Source organism: Mauremys mutica, chromosome 1, assembly GCF_020497125.1.
Source record: "Mauremys mutica isolate MM-2020 ecotype Southern chromosome 1, ASM2049712v1, whole genome shotgun sequence".
Classification (NCBI taxonomy): Eukaryota; Metazoa; Chordata; order Testudines; family Geoemydidae; genus Mauremys; species Mauremys mutica.
Genome location: NC_059072.1, coordinates 35,809,625 through 35,832,684, shown reverse-complemented (window position 1 = coordinate 35,832,684; position 23,060 = coordinate 35,809,625). Strand labels below are relative to the sequence as shown.

The following is a 23,060-nucleotide window of genomic DNA, read 5'->3' as shown; positions in this document are numbered from 1 at the left end:
TCAGGATCAGCAAGCCAGTTCTGTTAGGAACTCCACAGGAAGTGCTTTGGAACTACATGATATACAATGGCATGAGCATTCAGTGATATTACACTTGCGAAGGTCAAAGATGGATCAAATTGGCTGGGGTGAATTTGTTATTCTCTGGGAGGGTGGTGAGCCTGGGGTCTACCCCATTCAAGCTTTGATGGCCTACATGGTGATACGGTGAAAAGGAGAAAGCCCTCTTTTTTATGCCCAGTGACGGGAGTCCCCTCACAATATGTCAATTTGTTACCGTGTTGAGATGGGGGCTGATGAGGTTGGGGCTGCCAGCTCATGAATTTGATTTCCACTCATTCAGAATCGGGGCAGCAATGGCAGCAGCACTGCTAGGTATGGGAGCAGCAGCTATTCAGGCAATCGGGCGTTGGCATTCGGACACGTACCGAACGTATGTAAGACCTCAGGCGGTAAATCAGCATTCATTTGTTGTAATCTCATTACAGATGTTGGATGATCAGCCATGCAGATGGGTGCATAGGCATGTGTCCAAGTTGCTCAAGGGTTCACAGCTGGGCTTTAGTGGTGAAGCAGTACTCAGCTGGCATGTAAAGTGGGGCATATTATGGGACCGACTGATACCCTGGCTATATGCTCTGTGGGCCCGTCAGTGGCCACCAGATATAATTGTGGTGTACCTTGGGGAAAACGATTTGGGAATGCTTAAATGGGTGGAACTAATCCTCAGAGCAAGGAGGGACTTGAGGCTGATCCTTGACATTTTTCCAGGAATTACCATTGTATGGTCAGAAATGCTTCAGCACAGGCTCTGGTGGGGAGCCATGAACACCCCCTCCCCAAGCCTCCAGGTGGACAAGGCAAGGAGGTATGTGAACAGGGAGGTGGCCAAATTCCTCAGGATCATAGGAGAGGCAGTAATTTCACATTCTGACATAGTATATGGGGCACCAGCGTTGTTTTGGGAGGACGGGGTTCTCCTGTCAGATTTAAGTGCTGTCATGTTTTTGACATATAAAAGATGCCATTAGGGGATGTCTGTGAACCTCATTAGGTTTGGGGAGGAGGCAGTCAAGCTAATGGCTGGCACCTCCTTGTGGTGGGATGTCCGGTGCAGATACTCCATAGGAAAGATATATAGCAGGGATCGGCAACCTTTGGCACATGGTCCATTAGGGAAATCCGCTGGCGGGCCAGGATGGTTTGTTTACCTGCAGCATCTGCAGGTTTGGCCAATCGCAGCTCCCACTGGCCGCGGTTCGCTGTTCCAGGCCAATGGGAGCTGTGAGAAGTGGCAAAGGATGTGCTGGCTGCCACTTCCCGCAGCCCCCATTAGCCTGGAATGGTGAACTGTGGCCAGTGGGAGCTGCGATCACCTGAAAAAACCGCAAACAAACCATCCTGGCCTGCCAGTGTAGTTCCCTAATGGGCCATATGCCAAAGGTTGCCGATCCCTGGTATACAGTGACTAGATAAATGGCTTGGAAAAGGACTTAAAAAGAGGTGTTCTATAAAGGAGTGAATGCGGGGTGGTTGGGGACTCCTATGATTGGTATGACAGGGAACCAATCCCCATTATTTTAGCCCACTTTAACCCTTCTATGACGGGGGGTTGGATGGTAAGGTCCAAGCAATGGATTTGCTTGAGGGACCTGGATGGAAAAAGAGGGGGAGCTGGTAAAAGGCCCCTGGTAATTATGGAATAAACATGGATTTACCTGCACTGTACACTTTTATCTGCAGGGTAGTCCCAGACATCTAATAATAAAGTTGCAGCCTGATTAAATGTCAAATGTCTCCAGTCCTTCCTTTGGTATAGCCAGACAATACCTGATTTTTTTCTAAACCCTTCTCATCCAGTGGTAGGTAGTTGTACTTCAGACTCCAAATTGGTGAGTAGTTTTCAGTAGAGCTATGCAGAAATGAGAATGAAAACAGGGTTTTGATTTTTCCTATGAATTAAATTTTGGGCCAGTCAAAATGTCTTGTTTTGATTTTGCCTTTTATTTTATTTTATTTACTTTTTATAATATATTTTTTAAATGACAAGTTATTTCAAAATGAAAAATCTAAACATTCCATTACAAAAATGTTCAACATTCCATTTTCACCTTATCAAAATTGTTTTCACAAAAAGTTTCTGCTTCAAGTAAACTGTATGTTCCATCAGAAAACTTTTGATTTTAAATAATGCACTAGGTCCTATCATGCAGATCTGACAGAAAATATATTTGCTATGTTTGAGAAAAGACATGAAAACCAGAATTGTAAGAGTCTGCTCTGAAAGGAATATGCTGTCTTCTTTATGAACAGTTGTAAAGCAAAGTTGTACGGCATGTTTGAAAAACAATGGCTACTGAATTCCAGTAGGGTGAAATTCTGAAGTCCTTACTATGCCCATACTCAAGCACATCCCACAATAGGAGTTTTGCCTAAGTAAAGACTTTAGGATTTGTTCCATAGATTGAAAGAAGGAAATATTCAGTTGTAAGAAGAGAACATTAGCACACAACACAGCCTCTGCTGAAGGCAGTACAAACATTTGTTACCTGTTGTTTTATTTGCCTATTATTGAACCGTAATGTCACAATGATATGATTTCATAAACTAATTACTTTATGACTTTCACTGCAGAGCAAGTCAGTTGCATCATTTCTCAGCTGGATTCCAGGTAGGTGTACAACTATAGCAATTTGTAGCAGCATACAAGTGTAACAAGTGTGAAGAATGTTACTTTAATGTTATCTCACGCAGAAAAGGTTATCTGTCTTAGCAGAAGCCTAGAATTCTTACTCTGAATGAGTAAAAGTAAAGATTTTTTTCCCCCTCTAATTAGGTGGGAAGAAGACTTTATATTTTAAACATAAGCTAAATGATGTGAAACAGAATGAATAACAAACGTTCAGAAAATGCTTTATTCCTCAAAATTCAATGCCCTTATAAAATGCTAGTTTTCTGAGCCTCATGCTGCTTTTTTTTCTTTATTTCAATATTAATAATTTAGTTGTGACACAGTACAAAGACTTTTGTTGATAGTGAATTGCTGGCAGGTTAATATTTCATGTATGAAATGTAAAGTACCCATGTTCTGATAGGAGCTTAAACTGATATAGAAACCATATGAATTTGAAATAACAAAGTTATTAGAAAGAGAGGTACTAATATCTGGCAATTTACAAAAATCCTCCCAAACAATGTAATGCTTTCTATGTGCCAGATACTACTGAATATAAATATTATTATTAGAGCAGGGTGAATTGTAAATGCTATATATTTATTAACGCTGCTAAATACCAAAGTGCAACTCTAATTATGATTAATACTACTCTGTTCAGAATTCTTCTAATTTTAGTTTATTCTGACCCTGCCAGCAGGTAGGGGATCTTGGGGGAAAATTACTGCACCAGTGGGGTGCAAAATAAACTTTATTAAGAAAATGCAAAAACAGGGAAAATTTAATAGTGAGGGGTATGGGGTTTGTTAAGGTAGACAATTGGGGAGGGGTTTCTTTTGGTGAGCATTATAGGGGGTTTCAATAGTGGGGTACAATACAGTAGGATACAATACAGTGGGTAACCAATTAACACTGAAGTATAAATGTAACAGGTAGCTAACAATTTCTATGTAAAGGGTGTGTCACAGCAGCATATAACCAACTAACAGTTATGGATAAAATATGTTAAATAGCAAACAATTCTAGGTAAAGATGTGTCACAGTGGTGTAAATGTAGACTGTGAGGTGTATCAGAGAGAAAAAGGGTAACCAATGGGGTTTTATGCTAGATTGGGATGGGGGAAGAGAAGCACGTGGTAGAGCAGAGAGCAAAGGCAGAGGCGCTGCGGAGGGAGATTTAAACTCAGAGAGACACAGAGAACAAACAGGCTGTAAGTTTAAGCAGCAAAGACTGCAACAAGTCAGGGAGACACAGAGGAAGCCCGGGGGGGGGGGTGACAGTGAGAAGACAGACTTAATCACAATTATACAGAACACAGCAAAATCTTATCTATGATCTAACTTAACCAAGACTACACAAATTAGCAAGCAACAGAACACAATGCAACAACTTCTTAAACTGAATTTACAGAGCACAATACAAACAATTCTCTAAACCTAACTTAACCACAGCTATGCAAAATGAAATTACAACTTATCTAGACTAAAGGCTAAACCTAACCTAATGGGTGCACCTTATGCTAGGGGTAGTTTCAGAGGGCAGAGTGGTGTGTGCCCAGGATACAGCCCCAAGGGGGGTGGGGGAGTGATTGCAGCAGTGGGACGACTGCAAGCCTGCAGCCCAGGAAGGCACAGCTCAGCAGTGGCACAGGCTTATTTCTAGCAGCAAAGGCACTGCGGAGCTAGAAGCAGAGCAGTTACAGAACACAGACCACGGTGTTAACTTGGGTCTGTCTGCTGGGGAAACAAGGCCAGCAGCTAAAATAATAAAATAAAAGTATAGAAAGTTTCACAGAGGGATTCTTACCATCCCCCAAGGCAGCAGCAAAGGCAGAGACAGGAACAGCAGCAGCATCAGAGGACACAGAGAGGACTCAATTCGCTTACAATAATCAGGAGATCTCCAGGCAAAATTCGTTGTTCGTGGGAGGGGAGTTTAAAAAGGGGGGTAAGCTCAAAAACAAAACAAGAGCGGAGAAAGGACCCCACAGAACCCCTGGCTGATCAAATCAGGCAGCAATGCAGGAACCTTTCTGAGGTCTGATCAGAAAATGTCTGGTTATAAAGGCAAACTTAGGCAGTTTCCCGCCAGTAACTTTGATTGGTTCCCCTTCTTACAGGGAGGAGAGAAGGCAGGGAAAAAACTGCAGGTAGGCATAGAACATGTCTGGGCAAGTTCTGAGCCCCCAGGTATGACTCATATGCTCAGCTATGTGGCCACTTTAGGTCTTGCCGCTCTGGACATTGCCTACCCTACACAAAGCCCAGGTTCAACAAGGTGATAACAGGACCAACCCTTTGAACAGGGCAGTGGTCCCACTTAGCACGCAGCACAAGTGGCCATCCCTTTGAGAAGGGCAATGGCTCTTGGTAAACGACTTAAGGGGCCCTCCCTTTGAGAAGGGCAGTGGCCCTGGTAAACAACTTAACAGCCAGGGAGGGGCGGCCACAGGAGGAGAACAAAAACAAAATGGAGTAAGGGGACAGCTGTAAGAAACAAAATGGAATAGGGGGATAGCTGTAACAGACATATTCTACTATTGCGAGGAAAATCTTTATATTTTTACATAGGGCCCTAACCTTTTCTATTGAAATCAATGATAAAACTCTGAACATTTATTGTTTGTTTTATAATAGCTCTTTGTGTCCCTAATCAGGGATCAGGGCCACATTGTTCTAGCCGCTAGGCAAACATGAACTGAAATTGAAGGCACCCAAAGAGCTTACAGGCTTAAGTTTTAAAAAGTGAGTAGTGATTCTGGGTACTTAAGTGTTTGAGTGCCCAACCTGAGACACTTGTGAAGGTGGATGCTCAGCATTTTCTGAAAAGCAAGCCCCTTTAAGATGATGTCTAAGAACTGAATTACCAAGAAGCACTAGTCAATTTTTGAAGACTTAAGCCACAATGACTTCTGATTTCTGCAGAAAACACACATGACTAGGTACTTCACCATTTGGCAGAATTTTGTTTGGTTGTTTTTTTGACTGTATATTCTTTGAGAATTTAAATAAGCAAATAGTATAGTTTCTACTTTCCCTTTCAATTGCTGCCGTTATACTTCTGCATATTTCTAAATGCAGTTAGAATGCTCATTAAGATACACACTATTCCTTTCATTGCAACCTTCAAAATTGCAAATAAATAAAAGAAGCATGGCCTAGTGATTGTGGCTGAAAACTTGGAGTAGGAACTACAGCCTACATCACTTATCTCTTCTGCATTCATCCAAGTCAATCATTCTGTGCCTCCATTTCTCCAGCTGTAAAATGGGCCTAATGGCCTACCTTCCATACTTTTATGAGGCTTTATTCATGTTTGTAAAGAGGGTTTTTTTTTAAAGATCCGCAGGTAGAAGGTGTTATGGAAATGAACATATATCTTTTACTGATATATAACTATAAAATATTCAAAAAAAAATTAGTCAGAATTGTTCTTCAGCATTCTCATGTCATATTACAACTGTAACACCTTTCCACAAACTCCCATTCTGTTCCATAGTTTGGATCATTCCTTCTACTTTTTAAAAAATAATTATAATTTATATTACATTTACTATATCTAGCAAGTACAACTTAAGAAGGAAGACTTGGGTGAAATCTTGGCCTCATTGCAGTCAATGGGAGTTTTGTTTTTGCTGCTGCTCGTGCTTGATCCTCTTAACCAAAACTGACTTTTTTTTAAAGGGCCAAATCTACCATTGCCCTGCAACTTTTGTAGTCACTTCCACCAATGCCAACAAAATACAAAGTGCATGCAACCATTAGGACTTAGTGACCTGTCACACCCAGTGTGTACTCACTTTGCACCAGTATAAATGGCAACACAAGATGTAGGGCAATGGGAAATCTGGCCCCAATTCTCAGGAAGGCAAAAATGATGAATATGTATACCATTCCGCATGAAATTACCAGGATACTATTCTCCCCTTGAGCCAATAGAAAAATCTAGATAGATATTTATCAATATATTTGATCGTTTGAGTGTGAATACATTAAGGACTCTGTTTCTAAAGGCAAAATACATCCCTCAAGACAGGATTCTAGGAGAATCCTTCCAAGTCAAAGGTTTTTAGAAGTTAGAAACTTCACTTTTGGTGAGTATAATTTAGCAGGACAGCAGGGTTTTTGTATTCTTCATTAAAGTTGGTGTTTTATTCTATAGGGAAGATAGATCATTTTCTGACAGCTGATGTCAACAGCCTGTCTGAACTCATCTAAGTGATATTTTTACCCTGAATAGTAATGCATAATTGTTAAGTCCAAAAATGTTGTTTACTTGGTGTCTTCCTGATTTGTGTGCTTTCCTATCATCCAAATGTAGGCAAAAAAGTTTGTTATCATGCAAGTGCTCTTTCTTCTTAGTGAATCAAACTATCTTCACTTCCTCCCTTGGATGATAGTGTTTTCTCAGTGGAAATGCTGAGAGCATCAAGCAATTTAACTCCTCTCCCTTTGTGTTTTGCATAGACACATACTGTATTGTACCATATTGTGCTAACGGTTATTTTGTGAAATATATTAATTATACTGGTAAAAATCCAACAATTTAGAAATTACTGTTTTGGCAAATAGTAGATTTGTTGTAATGAAAATCTATTTGGATTTAATGTAGGGGTTATATGAGATTCAGAGACTCAGAGTTCATTAAAGTAATGTTAAGGATATAACTTAAGCTCACAAAATCAAAGAGATTTAGAGTTAATAGTGAAGCAATATCATTACTTTACATTAACATTACAAAACTTCAGGCTGTGAGTAAGCATTTCAACACATTTTTCGCAGGGGAGGTGAATACTGATAATGCAAGGACTTTGAGTTACCCGCTGTGTTAGCTACTTGACTTAGAAAACCTTTAGCAATGGTTGATCTTAATAATATATTTCTAACCTTTCATAAGACAGATATCAGGACATCACTGCTCTTTCTCAGAAGGCAGATAATTATTTTGTTCTCTGTTTTTCATTAAAGTTGAATAGCTGATACATGCAGTGAGGGCTTAGTTTTCAACCCATTAAAGTTAAAAAGGAGACTGCAAATAAAGCGTTGAATATCCTTGAAAAAAATAACTTGAAGAAATGACAGTGTAGAAAAAAGAACTAATTCTTTTGGATTTAATTGTTGTTTGTGATTTATTCACTCAGCTATAATGTGTCAGTCTGTGTGCCAGAAATGTTTCAAAATATCACTTATTTCAGAGCTATGAAGTTTGGGCCTACCCATGTTGTATAGTAAAGTACTTTGACACATTCAAGCGTTAAAAGGAGACAGAGACTGAGGCACAAATGGCCTAATTCACTGGGGGTGAGGATTGGAGAACTTTACCTCTGAGCGGAAGAACAGGTTTGGAAATGTGAAACTTGTGGAGAGAAGGAGAAGGCATCAAATAAGAGAGAGGGGCCTGTTGCAGAGGAAAAGAGATGGGATGACCATAGAGCCTCCAAGATGTGCTCCTTTGTGTGTGGGAGAAAGTTTGTCAGAAATGGAAAGGGAGTAAAGAAAAGTTTACAAAATTCCTGTACAAAGAAACTAAGAGGGTGAGAGAATACAAATTAAACACTAAAGTAAATATACAGAACAGGGCAATAGACTTTTTACGAGAAAGCAAATGAGAAGTATGAAACACAGAGTCACAGGAGAAAAGGATAGAACATCATGACAGCTGGAGATAAAAGAAAATAAAATATTGTGGGGAAAAGTATATGGGGGGTAAGGGATGGAGAGGAAGAATAAAAGACAATAATGCACTCTAAATTAGCATTGCTAACTCTTGCGATGCTTTTTTATAATAAAAGCCCAAGCTCCTGGAGTCCAGTGAATATGCTAGAATCTCAGATTACTTTTTTTTTAGATGTAGGTATATAGATTTCACAGTCAGAGAAACTATAAATCCTGACCCAAGTCCCTCCTAAAAGCTCCCAAACAAAAAGGCAAATAAAAAGAACCCAATATTTGGTTTAAATACTGTGAGACTTTTAAAAATCTCATGACTTTGAGGCCTGACTCGTAATTTTTGAATATCTTAGGTTGGCAATACTGACATTATCTTACTGAAAATAATTAGTGCTTAATTAGATTAACAAAGTTCATAAAAGAGGTGCCATTTTAAGCATCTTGAAAGCATGTTGCAAATGTGTGTGTGTTTCCACATTTTATTATATGTTGATTGCCTACGATGTTGAGTTATACGATTTATGCTACAAGGCAAGGTGAAAATGATGTTGAGGACGGAGGCTTGGTAGAATAGGAGGAGAGAAGTGACATAAGCAAAGGGAGCGAGAATTTATAAATTTCTCAAGTCTTGTACAAACTTCCTTGCTCACCTCTAAATAAGCTTCCATATGATGCTTCACTCCGAACCCTGTCAACCAAACTGCAGGGGTCAAACAACTGAAATTGTTATGGTTTGCACAGCCCTGCTTTCCACCCTTCTCCTCTTTCCCAGTCTACTGCAAAACAAACTATTGAAAGATAGATTGTCCTCTCTTAACTTATGAACCTAAAAAATTATTCATGTTACAGCTCAAACTTCAAAGCACACAGTGATTACCATTAAGACACCTAAATATTGTAACTTTATTGTGGCTAGACAAATAATAAACAGACAATACATCATGAAAGAACACATCAGCCTACATTGGTCAATCAACAGGAAACAATTATGTGAGTATTCTCTGAAAAGTTACTGATGGTTCAGTAATTTCTACATACATTATAGAAAGGCACCTAACAAAAAATTCCTAGAGTTTTACACATAGAACTGTCTTTAACTTGCCTTTTGTGTATTTTTATCTCTGCTGTATCCTTTTCCCTCTATGTGTCTTACAGACAGAGTCCAAGAAAGTAAAATCAGTTCTAAGAGTCACAGAGGCCAAGAAAGTAACTTCAGCCTGCAGGGTTGTAGAAATTCTTAATTTAAACTATGAATTGCATTGCCATAACCTAAAGAGAGAATCCTAAAGCTCCATCCTTTGGGGACAATTTTACCTTTTCTGCACTCTATATTTCAGACACTTAGAACAAGTTAAGCACTGAGTAGCTAATAGTAGTCTCCACACTTAGCTACTGTTGATCTACCAATTATTCAGTCATACTGCACAAAGTGTATAGCTTTACCCTTATACCCAAGGCCGGCTCCAGGCACCAGCTGAGCAAGCTGGTGCTTGGGGCGGCAGATTCTAGGGGGCGGCATTCCGCCCAATCCTAGGCCAGCACGGCCGCTTTTTGTTTTTGTTTGCTTGCTGCTCTGGCCGCCCTGTAGGGGGTGGAGGAGGGGAGCGCCCTGCAGCAAACTTGTCAGGGCAGCCCATGTCCTTCCCTCCCCACCGACCGGAGCAGCACGGAGCCCTCCCAGCAGGCGGCGCGGCGATCGGGGCCGCGGGGTGAGTGCCCGGCTGAAGCGCTGGCCGCCCCCTTCTCTCTCCCCCCCCGTCCATCCCCCTCCCCCGCACTAGACCGGGAGCGCACTCTGCAGCACAGGGAGTCCCCCTGCACCCTGGCTCCGGCCACCCTGTGGGGTTTTGGTTTTTTTTCCCCTGCTTTGCCGGCCGCGCTGTTGTCCCCGCCACTCCCCGCTTTGCCGCTCCGGCCATGCCGTGTTTTTTTGTTTTTTGTCCCCGCCCCCCACGGCTTTACCGCTCCGGCTGTGCTGCAGGTTCCCCCCCCTTTCCCGTTCCAGCCGTGCCGGTTTTTTGTCCCCCCCACCCTGCTTTGCTGCTTTAACTGTACCGTGTTTTCTTTTCTTTTTTTTTCACCTGCTTTGCCGCTCCGGCCATGCCGCTGTTTTTTTTTCTCCCTGCTTTGCTGCTCCAGCCTCACCATTTTTTTGTTTTTGTTCCCCCCCCCCCCTTTCCCCCTGCTTTACTGCTCCGGCCTCACCGTGTTTTTTTTTTTTTGTTGTTGTTGTTCCCCCCCCCGCTTTGCAGTTCCAGCCACGCCGTTTTTTTGTTCCCCCCACCCCGCTTTGCCGCACTGTGTGGGGTTTTTTTTTCCCTGCTTTGCCGCTCCAGCGCCCTCCCCCCCCCCTTTTTTTTTTTTGCTTGGGGCTGCAAAAAAGCCAGAGCTGGCCCTGCTTACACCTTCTCCAGTTTAGATTGCTGATCCCCCCAAAGTGATGGAATTTAACCAAAATGGTTTAGCACAATACATCAGTTTTAGAGGGGGTGGGGGTTCTATTCTACTAGCTGAAAAAAGGAGATGAGGTAGTAATGTCCTCAGCACACAATCAAACTAACTTCATAAAAAAATAATTTACAATCTTGAACCTCTTCAGAGGAGTAGCCAATAAGGAGCTGTCAAACCAACATGTTTTCACTCTCTTCTCAGCTATATCAGAGATAAAAATTAAGCTCTCAGGGATATGACATCAGTTCTTGATAATCTCTGGAGGATGATTTCTGTGAAGTAAAGCCAGTGCAGAAATTGCTGAGGGCATGGCCTTGCCTCCTGCCCCCTTCCCTTGAGGTGACTTGTGCCTTTTTAGATGCATAGAAGAACCAGTCCCTTGCTGCTTAAGTACAAAGACTGCAATTGTCCCAGGCCCTTGTGGAAGGTAGGAAAGCAGAAGGAAGGCTGTCTGCAAATGAACTCTGTGGATTCCAAATCCTTGGCATGGCTGTGGAGTACTGATTGCCAAGAAGGATTTGGCCCAGTGGAAATGCATGTTTTAATCCAAGAGACATGTATATCTGCTAGATTTGAAGTTAAAATAGAACTCAAAACAAATTCTGCCCTCCATTATGCCCATTAACCCATTAGCTTATCAAGGTTGCATATGTTATACCAGACGAGAGAATCTGAAGCCCAGATCTTATTGTTTGACTGTGATTTGCATCTGCCATCCCTAATTATACACATTCATTTCAACAAAGAGGTTGTAAAATACCCCAAATCAATCCCTGACCACTCTCCCAGCCTGGAAGTAACTGAACTCTATTGGTTAGTTTAATCAGACTCAGTTTGTACATGCAAGAAAATGACATGTATGGGTTTTTCTCTTCTTGATATATGGTACCTGTGATGGGGTGTATGAGCCCCACACTGGAACTGAAGGATTAAGGAGCAACTCTGGGCCCAGGTGACCTTGCCCATCCCCACCTGTAGAGCATGCTTTAGCTGAAGGTGGAGCTTAAAAAGGCCTGAGAGGACAGGGAGAGAGACCTACCCGAAAAGCTTCTAAAGAAGGGTGCCTCAGAAGTCTTTCCTTGGGAGAAAGAGCCTGCCTGCTGAGCCCCAAGGGGGTGAAGTTTCAGTTAATGAAGGCGTGGGAACCAGTATCTTCCTTGGGGACTGTTACTCTGGAGAGGGCTAGAGCTAACTGGTGAACTGACCAGAGGGTTGAGTCCACACCTACATGAAGGCAGACCACCATGGAGTGTGATGGTGATCAGTGAGAGACACTGGAGACAGATACTTAGTTCCTTAACCACTAGGTGATGCTGCCAGTGAGCACCACACATCAAAGTACCTAACGTACATATTCACCTTCTGTCACATTCTTACTCAGCTCTGACACAAACAAGTATCAGGACTGAGACCCTGATTCTGATATCCTTTAGACTCATTGTACAGTAGTGTAGCTCCATAGATGGTTCACCGAAGTCATTCTTTACATTGCAATACATGAGATCAGGCTCATTTCATAATAGTCAAAATGCTTCAGGACTGGATATTGGATTCTTGTCTGAACAGAAACCCTTTGATTTTCATCTGAATGAGGCTGTTGATGGTGTGAAGAGTTGATATCCAGTTCTGTGTTTCTAGCCTCCTTTAGATGGTGAATTTAATCATCATGAAATTAATTTTTTATTATAATTTTGATAAATCCATAACTAAACATAGTTCATTTTAACATTTAGTTCTGTGAATCTACACCCACATGGCAGTATGTGCTCATCAGAGCTGCAAAACCATGTAAGATCCCTTGGATGAGATCACAAACTCAATTCCTTTCTTCCCTTCAGGATAAGGATGAAAAGACAGTGGGAAAACTGAAAATCTAGACATAAGTGGAAGGACTCTGATCCTCCATGAAATCAGTTAGAGAGAGAGACTTTGTTAGCACTGCACAAAATGCAAACTCTCTAATATTTATTTCTCATGACTTGTTGGTTTTAATTACACAGGTCCTTGATTCATAAACCTGAAGGAATTTGTTTTGTTTTGAAACAGACTTGTTCAGCACTCACATAAAAGGCACATCTTGAATTTAACAGCATGACTGAATTTCCAGATTCAAATTTTACCCTCCCCTTTGAAACTCCAATAAAATCAACCCATTTTAAATCCATAGAATTACACGAGGAAGGGGCTAGAATCTGATTTAAAGTGCTCAGATTATGTTGTATAAATATACTATTCTGTTGTGTGCCCGTCCCCCCGCGCCTTTGTGTGTTCTATGAGTATTTGTTATGTGCATCAATCATGAATAAGAAGGTTTTTTATTTTCAGAGAAGTGCAGGGGACTTGCTAATACATCAAAAAGAGAATATATATTTAAAAATGAATGTTGTGCATCAGCAGTAACCTGAAACATAATGGGTGGGCAGAAGGGCAGAAAGATGAGCCTAACTCAAGTACAAATAGCTCTCAGTTTAGATGACTGGAAGGGGAAATGAAATGTAACCTCATCAAAATATTACTGAGAAGCTATGACCAGAATATCAGTGAAGTGAGCTTATGCAAAAATTATCATTATAAAATAATAAACAATGACTGTATTGCCTTGGCCGGCGTGTTTGACAGTACAGACAAGTTAAGCAGACTCAACTCTAGCCTCTCTAGACACCAGAAACAAAAAGAACAATCCAGGGCTGGCCTTACCATGGAGCGAAATGAGGTGGCCGCCTCAGGTGCCAGATTGTAGTGGGGTGCCACTAGGACCCAGAGTGTAGAAAATTGTGTCTGCTGCTGCTGCTGCCTATGTATTATCTTGGCTCTAGATGCACAGAGATGGTGAAGTGCTGTGCAGGTAGCCCACCCTCCACACATGCAGGCAGGCAGGAGAAAAGTTGAGATGGAATAACAGAAAGCAGCAGGAGCTACAGGGAGAGAGAAGAGGAGGAGCCTCTTATGTAACTCTCTAGCACCCCCAGGAACCTGGACTGATTAACACCAGCTTCTCAGGGAGCTTCCTGTTTCCTGCTGCTTCCCTGAACCCACTTGAGGAGAACAGGCAGTCAACTGAAGTAGTAGGAGCCGGTTAGGCCCTTAAGATGCTGATATCTTCCCTCACTCAGGCTGCTTATTTGTCCCCTTCAACTGAGTGTTGAGAGCCACTATAGCTGGCACAGAAAAGCAGTCATTTGTGAAAGAAGAAAACACCCCTCTGGGGCAGCATTCAGAATAAGAAGAGCAAAGGAAGATTTTCTATCTAAGCAGGAAGGAGCTCTCCTGAGATACATAGACACAAATGTTCATGGTGAACCTTCCAGCCCCAGTGAGGATGTGAGTGGTGAGGAGATGCTTGATCTTCCAGTTAATCAGAGGGCAGGTGACCTGGCAGCTACTGCAGCATCCATATCTCCATCTCAAATAGATGTAACCATGCACATTCCTGAGGAAAAATGTAGATCAGAGAAGAGTGTGGTGGCAGCGCAAGAAACAGCTGCTGCTGAGTTTAGTTCCTTAAGTCTAGATGATCCAGGACCATGGCCCCACTTGAGCAGTAGCCTGAGGGACTTCCTTGTACTGCATGGGCCACAGCAAGTGAAAAACTTCATGTTCCGCAAAGACAATGAAAACAGAAGTTTCCATCAAACACATTACTGGTGTGAAATCCCCAATGGTGACAAAGTGGAGAGGCCATGGCTTATGCATACTTCTAACACTTCCTGTAACAGCTGCCAGTGGAGAATGCAGCTTCTCCAAGCTGAAGTTAATAAAAACACATCTACACTCCACAATGACACAGGAGAGGCTGGTCGGCCTTGCAACCATCTCACTAGAGCATGAGCTGTCCCAGACTGTGGATCTTCAGGAAGCAGTTCAAATCTCTGCAACCAAGAAGGCATGGATAGCACCACTTTGATTATTCAACCAGATAAACAAAATGCCAGTGTTTACTATGCAGTCAAGAAAAGTTACATTTGCTGTTCGGGTGTTTGAAAGTTAAGTGTTACTTCAAATTTTTGAACAAGGCATTTTAAGTTGTTAGTTCTCCTTTATTGGGGTAGGTAGCAGAGCAGTACCATGAGAGGAGTAGAACAGAAAGAAGGCACAATTGAGACCTTTCAAAGTTTTGGCCCAAGCGAGGGAGCATGGGGGTGTCATTTGAGCTCCCCGCCTCACGTGCCAAATTGTTGTGGGCCGGTCCTGGAACAATCTAAGGGTATGTCTACACAGCAAAGAAAAACTTGTGTAGGGATATTAAAGAAGGTTTATATTAGACATGGTTTATATGAAAAATGACTTATTGTTAATTGATGCCTCATAACTAAAGGTTTATGTTAAAAGTAAATTTGTGATTCTAACCTGCAAGCCACCAGCTGTGTCTGTGTGAAGCCTGCTCAAAGAAATACTTTGTATAAAACTTGTTAAACATTAATTAACTCTAAGTAAGCCAAAACAGTGAAATAGATGTGATTAAGATAGAGAATGTATGTGACTGAATGGTTAGGGAGTTACCAGTCTGAAGAATTCAGTGTTGGCTGAAAAAGGTGTCAAGTGGGATCAACCAGATGACCCACCACACCTCAAAGGAAGGAAAAACAAGTATCTGACAGAATGGAGCCAGCCATCTGCTGATTGATTTAGCAACAGCAGAATGAGGCAACTCTCAGCAGAATGAGGCAACTCCTATGAACTAACATAGGGAAAAATCCCTATAAAACTGGACTCTAAAGACTGAGGACTTTGAGTCTATGGTTCTGATACCAACCTCCAGGAGCATCAGATGCATCTGACACAGACTCGGCTCCATCCTCATGACCAAGGTACCTGGCCAGTAACTTGGCATGAGCAACATCTAGGCTGGTAACTATAACATCTATACAGAACCTGAATGAATGATTGTGTGGATGAATGTGTGTGTGTGTGTGTATAAGGAATAAGTAGTAATGGAAACAAGTAGGAAAACATTGTCTTTTGTTTTGTTATGGTATTTACAATAAATGTGGCATCTTTGCCTTATCCCTCTTAATAAGATCCTGCTGGTTTTTTTTTTTATTATATTGGTACAACATTTTGGTGGAGAATAGCGAAAGGGGGATTATGGTATTTTTGCCTCACTTATTGTAAACCAATCTGTGTGCACACAACCGGCTCTACAGAGCACGGTTCTATTCTTGGTTAACCAAAACTGCTGGCCCCCGTGTGGGTAGCAGGAAAATAAAGAGCTCATAAAATTATTGACAAAACCTGCTGGCCCCCGGGTGGGTAGTAGGAAAAGATTGTTAACAAAACCTGCTGGCCCCCGGGTGGGTAGTAGGAAAAGATTGTTAACAAAACCTGCTGGCCCCCGGGTGGGTAGTAGGAAAAGAAAATATTGTTAACAAAAACTGCTGGCCCCCGGGTGGGTAGTAGGAAAAGTAAAATTGTTAACAAAAACTGCTGGCCCCCGGGTGGGTAGTAGGAAAAGTAAAATTGTTAACAAAAACTGCTGGCCCCCGTGTGGGTAGTAGGAAAATTGTTAACTAAATCTGTTGGCCTCCGTGAAGGTAGCAGAAAAAGAAATATATATATATATATATATCAGGAGCAACAAGAGGGTCCCAGGGACCAGACAGTGCTGCTCGCTGAACAAAATTTAAAATGTTTAAGAAAAGGCAAGGGAAAACAGTCCCAGAGGAAGAAATAAAGTCAAAAGTAGCTTCTACCTCACCTTTTATTAAAGAGAGAACGTCTTTTCAGCAAATTCTCCAAAGATATGGGCACAGTCCTTGGACTGAACAAGACCTTGCAGATATCTGCACCATTTTGGACCTAGAGGATAGATTGGCCCAATATATCCTCATATGCAAACCCCCAAATGCAGTAAAAAAAGATGCTGCAGGGATCTGGCTGCTGTGGAAGGCTTGTAATAACAGCTACCTCCACCTAGCAGCCTGTAAAGAGGAGAAAATAGCTCTAAAAGAAAAACTATCCCAATTGGAAAAAGGGGTAGAAAATTGGAAAGTAATGGCTCATTGGGAAAAAGAGGCTTGGGACCCCCGAAAAACATGGGAAAAAAATATGTGAAACAACCATTGTAAGCTGCTCTTTTAGGAATTAAGGGTTATAGTGCTTAATATTTATCAGTTTGGTTTTTGTTGTTGTTGTGGTTGGTTGTTGTTCACAACTGTTGGGAAAATGTAAAAACAAAAAACTGCATTAAAATTTACAAGCCTCTGCTGCAAAAGCAGAGAAATAAAAATGTATGTAGTACTCAAACCCAGTTAGATGCCCTTAAGGTTGGGTACAGAAAGTTAAAACAGCACTCTCAAATCCTACAACAGCAGTAACATCAGAAGAAGAACATTTAAGACCCCAAAAGGGTCAGGTTTTTGGGACCCCTCTGGAGAGTGGGAAGGGGGATATTTGGGTAGATTCCTCCTCCCAGGGCCAGAATGCCATGGCAAAGTGGCTGGGAATTCCTGCATCTGCCTCAGACCTCCAGGCCATGGCAAAGTGGCTGGGGATTTTAAAATAAAATATTTTTTTTTTGCACCACTTAATTAGCATTTGTGCAGCCCTGAGTACCAAACACACTGTGGCAGAGACTAAGCAGGGTCTGCCATGTGGAAGCACTGTGCTAATTTATTTTTAAGCTTTTATCTTTCAGGCTCTAAAACCAAAACATCAGGAGAGCTGGTACCAGCTGAAGAGTTATAAAATACCATGGTTATAGTGTCGCGACAAAGTCTGTGTTCAGTGTTCTGTGTTGCATGTTCTGTGTTGCATGTTCTGTGTCTGTCTCTAGTGGTGTCCTGTGCTAGCATTGGGTCCAGAAAAAATATACTACACTAGACAGAGCAAATGTCTCTCTACTTCCCCCATGTCCATCCAACTTATCAATCACCACTTGTGTCCAAAAAACTTTGGTCCCCAGTGCATCAGGTTTATTTTTTGTTAGGTTTTATTAATACATTTGTATTGTTAGTTACATTTGCTTGTATTGTTAATTCCACACTTTTCTCTATACACTCTGGTTCTACTTCCCCAAGTCCTAAAGGGTAGTTCTTGGGCCCCCCATAACCTGTAAGACCTTGACCCATAATTGCAGGGCCCCATCTTTCAGATCCCCAAAAACCTCTTAAGTACAACTGTTAAAAATAGGGAATTCTGCAACATTTTAGCAAATAAATGTTAAAGTCCAAATCAGCTTAACCCTGCATAACAACTGTGGTCCTCCTACAAAATCTTATTTCTTGTGTGTGCTTAAGAACCTCAGAAACTTTTATTGTTTGATGGCTATTGCAGCATCAAACTTAGACCTCATCTTATGTGTCAATGTACCCAATTATTGTAATGGTTATGGTTTTATTGTATTCCCAATTATTATAACTATAATTGTTTGGATTTGTGTTTAGGTTATATCTGGTGTTTAGTCAATTGTAATGGTTTTAGTTATATTCACCTGGTTATAATTGTTTGGTTTGTTTACAACAGATCACCTGTGCCCTATCATGACAACAACTACTGTAATGATCATAGATCAAGGGGCAGAGTGTTAGCAGCCCCCAGTAGATAAATGTAAATGCAATGTCAGACTGTTTTTACTAAACAAATAACAACTTATTACTGGTATAATATATTCTTTGGATGGTCCCCAACCACTACTGGCATCCTATCAGTAATGCTACATCCCTTAATAGTTGTCTTAGTATTAAATTGTATTTGTATTATTAAAATGTTTAGCATGTGCTTTTGGATAAAAAGAATGTACAATAGATTGGAATCACAAACCCATGTTGCCTCACAGTACCTTCTTTTAAACAGGTTACATAGAAAGTGACACTAACGAATATATGTATATCGTAGTGTCAAAAGGGGGATTATGTAGGGATATTAAAGAAGGTTTATATTAGACATGGTTTATATGAAAAATGACTTATTGTTAATTGATGCCTCATAACTAAAGGTTTATGTTAAAAGTAAATTTGTGATTCTAACCTGCAAGCCACCAGCTGTGTCTGTGTGAAGCCTGCTCAAAGAAATACTTTGTATAAAACTTGTTAAACATTAATTAACTCTAAGTAAGCCAAAACAGTGAAATAGATGTGATTAAGATAGAGAATGTATGTGACTGAATGGTTAGGGAGTTACCAGTCTGAAGAATTCAGTGTTGGCTGAAAAAGGTGTCAAGTGGGATCAACCAGATGACCCACCACACCTCAAAGGAAGGAAAAACAAGTATCTGACAGAATGGAGCCAGCCATCTGCTGATTGATTTAGCAACAGCAGAATGAGGCAACTCTCAGCAGAATGAGGCAACTCCTATGAACTAACATAGGGAAAAATCCCTATAAAACTGGACTCTAAAGACTGAGGACTTTGAGTCTATGGTTCTGATACCAACCTCCAGGAGCATCAGATGCATCTGACACAGACTCGGCTCCATCCTCATGACCAAGGTACCTGGCCAGTAACTTGGCATGAGCAACATCTAGGCTGGTAACTATAACATCTATACAGAACCTGAATGAATGATTGTGTGGATGAATGTGTGTGTGTGTGTGTATAAGGAATAAGTAGTAATGGAAACAAGTAGGAAAACATTGTCTTTTGTTTTGTTATGGTATTTACAATAAATGTGGCATCTTTGCCTTATCCCTCTTAATAAGATCCTGCTGGTTTTTTTTTTTATTATATTGGTATAACACTTGCGGCTGGCTCGCAGGGTTTGGGCTGTGGGACTTTTATTGCTCAGGCTGGAGCTTTAAATGTTGCTTACGATGGAGAAGCACAGATGTGTCTTTTACTTCTCTCTCCTTGCCAAGAATCCTACTGTCCCTCCTAGTGAGACTGGTGCTATTTGATCTGAATCAGGGTTCCACTTAAAACACTCTGTCATGGGATCTCACCCCCACTTTGAGCTTGTGGGTTCAAAGATGGGGACCCGCATGTATTCTGCCACCACCCTAACCCTTAGGGTGGGGTTCCTTCTCGCTGCCACCACTCAATTAAGAAATGTGAATTGAGACACAGTCCTTCCCCAAAATCCTAGGGGATTCCAAGAGCCCCAAATCCATGGAGTTCTCACACCCAGGAGAAACAAACCATTCCCCCTGCTTCCTCCCCCCCTCCCTTTTCCTAGGAGAGATACCGGGATCCAACTACAGAGGGATACCTCCCCCGTCCCCTTTCCCTGAGAATCCACCCAAGGAAAGACCAACAAGTCCTTAATAGAAAAGAATTTATTAAAGAATAAAAAGAAAATACAGAATCTCTATGAGCCCAAGCTGGACACTCATAGGGTATAACCTTATCAATCTCTGGAGAGAATCCCCTCTCCCCCTTTTCTCAGTAAAAGCAATATCAGCAAACAGGAATAAAGCATTTCCTTTAGCAAACACACAATTGCAAATATAGAAATCAAATCATAAGACTAATTCGCCTTTCTAATTAATACTCACTATTAATTAGTAGAAACTACTCCAGGAGAACTTGGAGACATGACTGTCCTCTGTTAGATCCAAAAACAGTTCTCACACAGACAAAGGCTTCCCTCCACAGAGATTTGAAAAAATCTTATCTCTGATTGGTCCTCTGGTCAGGTGGTCACCAGGTACTACATGTTAACCCTTTACAGGTAAAACAGACCTTAACCCTTAACTATCTGTTTATGACACACTCTCTCTTATTTTAGGTCCTAATATCATTGGAGAACCACATCATACTTTTACTTTAAATCCCATTTTATATCCAATTAACACTGAACCAATGAGTGGAGAAAGACAAATACATTATTTTTCTCTTGTGGAGACAATGCTTGAAGGCCTTCAATATTCTGATTCTCAATGGATCAGATCAAAGATATCTCCAGCAAGCAAAGCACCAACAAGACCTTCTCTTGGAGGATTCAATGTGCATCCTACATGGGGCTTCTAAAGTCTTTGGTTGACAAGTATAGAGCTTTGAACAATGAGAGCTACAATTCCCTCATCAGGCACTATAGAGACTAACTTTCCTCCCTTGGCTGATGCAGCCTTTAGTCCTTCCAGTTAACCATCATTCTAAAATAAATCAGTAATTTAAATCCAAACAGAAACAGCTACTATTGTGGGGGAATACATGGGTGTGAGTAATGCTCACAACAGTGAAGACCTTCCGTATGCAAAATAAAAATTACAGGTAAATAAATTAATTCTTTCTTTTGTACAAGTCATTTATGTTGCAACTGATATTGCTTAAACAGTGTATGACAGTGACTACCTTCCAAGCTGGGTCTCCATACATAGAGATCATGTTTAGAAAATATAGCCCAGTTGCCCAAGACTGTGATTCATGTCTGACCTTAGGAATGACTCACTTGGTTAGGCATGTGCTTAAGTGTCGCGTTGGACTGGGCCCCAAAGTGCTGAACAGAGTGTAGTGCTGTAGGCCAGCTCCTGAAGTCCTTATTCAGATTTTACAAATTCATTTTCAGCGAAGATTCCTACAGAGATCAACAGTTTTGTTTGAAAAAGGACTTCAGAATTTTCCCCCTTGGAATTGTTTAAACATCCATGTTGTAGGAAAATGTTCTAAATCCCACTGCAGCCTTCTCCCTCCTTTTTCCCCTTCCTCCCCACTCCCAAAAGTATTTTACTGAATACATTCTGTGCTTGCTAGTCTAATACAATTTAAGCAATGCATTTAGCAGGATCCTATGTCCTTTCCAGAATGCAGAAGGACATTTTTCAGAAGGCCTGTCTAAAGATATATGGTATATTTTTTCCTTTCATTGTGGGCACATTAACAGTTATCATTGTCACATTGTATATGAACTTGTCATCACATATAATACCAAATGCTCTGTCAAAGTCTTTATGATGGAATGACTTATATAAATGTTGTTATCTTCCTTACTTAAAAAAATGCTCCCAGTAAATTCACTGGAGACTTTGTAGCAGGTTTATGAGAATACATTTAATATAGTATTCCTTGTCTTAAATATACTGTAATTTGATAAAAATGAATAACCTGTCACACTGTGCTGAATACTTTCATCAAGATAGGGCTTCATAAAAAAGAAAATAGCAAAATAGTCAAGGAAAAAATTCAGGTGATAACTAAGATTCATTGATCTGTTATGAATGTAAGACACTTTTTTGGAGAAGCCATTTCATTTATTCAAGTTTATTAAAATAGACTATCTGTTGCTAAAATTAATATGGATGTTTCAGCAAAAAGGAAGTACTTTTTATTGCACATTTTCTATACTGAGGCTTATATTTAAGTAAGCATATTTCACATAGCAGTCACTTACTATTATTTTATATTATTGGTATAAACAAAGATATGCGGCATAAGATGCTAGTTGTACAGGATTTGTAGCATAATATGTCACTGCACTGTTTCAACTGGATTGTTCATCTTGCATTTCAGTAGCTTTATTCGGAGGCCCTGTTTGAGATTGTGTACCCACTTTACCTATCCACCTCACAATTTCCCATCATCTGCTTTTTTCTTGTTTTAAACAGAGTACAAATTTGGTGATAAGTGTAGTTTGACTCAAATATTAATATTTTAATAAAATAGTTCCTCTTGTTATGGGCTCTAATTGAAGTCCAGAGTTAATTGTCCCAAATTTAATGCGAGATTGCCTAACAGACATCAGGGTAAATTACCATGTGCTAGAATCTAATGCCAAAAGGAGCTATTGCTGTTAGAAAATGATGATGTAGAACGAAACTAATGTTTTACAAGTTCCATTATATATTTTTTCATATATGTAATGGAACAAAAAGTAATTAGAAAATAATAAATATTATTATTCATAACAATGCAATAATGCAAGTCAATTTCTAACATTAACTGAGTGCCTATCATGAAAAGATGTCTGTGAGAATAGTGATAGGTGAAATTGCTATGAAATATCACTTACAGATCCTCTAAGGGAAATGGATGAGATTCAGACCCAAACCTGCTGATCTCTTTTCCTGTTGATGGACTATTTCCTTCACAGCTGTGATGACTCTTTGCAAGATCTGCATGATAAACATTTTCTATTACATATTTTTATGTTGTTTTACATACTATACCCAGTTTATTACTCCAGTTTATTTCAGTGACATTTGCAAGAGCTTGGCACTTCCGAAAGCCCCAAATTGCTTATTTAAAGATCTAACTATGATCTAGGTACTTGATTTGAAGCCCTTGTGTTTGGAAAATATTTGACAAGATCTTCAAAAGTGACAAGTATCCAAATGAGGACACCTTAGAGGGACCTGATTATGAAAGATTGGGGCCCAGAACCTTAAAGGTATTT

At 40.6% G+C, this 23,060-nt stretch overlaps 1 long non-coding RNA gene across 1 annotated transcript; it reads right to left on the bottom strand.

The window, feature by feature from the left end:
- Nucleotides 1-1,854: 1,854 nt before the first annotated feature.
- LOC123375557 lies at nt 1,855-22,780 on the bottom strand. Its single transcript, XR_006581513.1, has 3 exons — nt 22,677-22,780; nt 21,120-21,245; nt 1,855-1,912 (listed from the first exon to the last, which is right to left on the bottom strand). It is a non-coding gene; the product is annotated as an uncharacterized LOC123375557 (long non-coding RNA).
- Between the last annotated feature and the right edge of the window lie 280 nt (nt 22,781-23,060).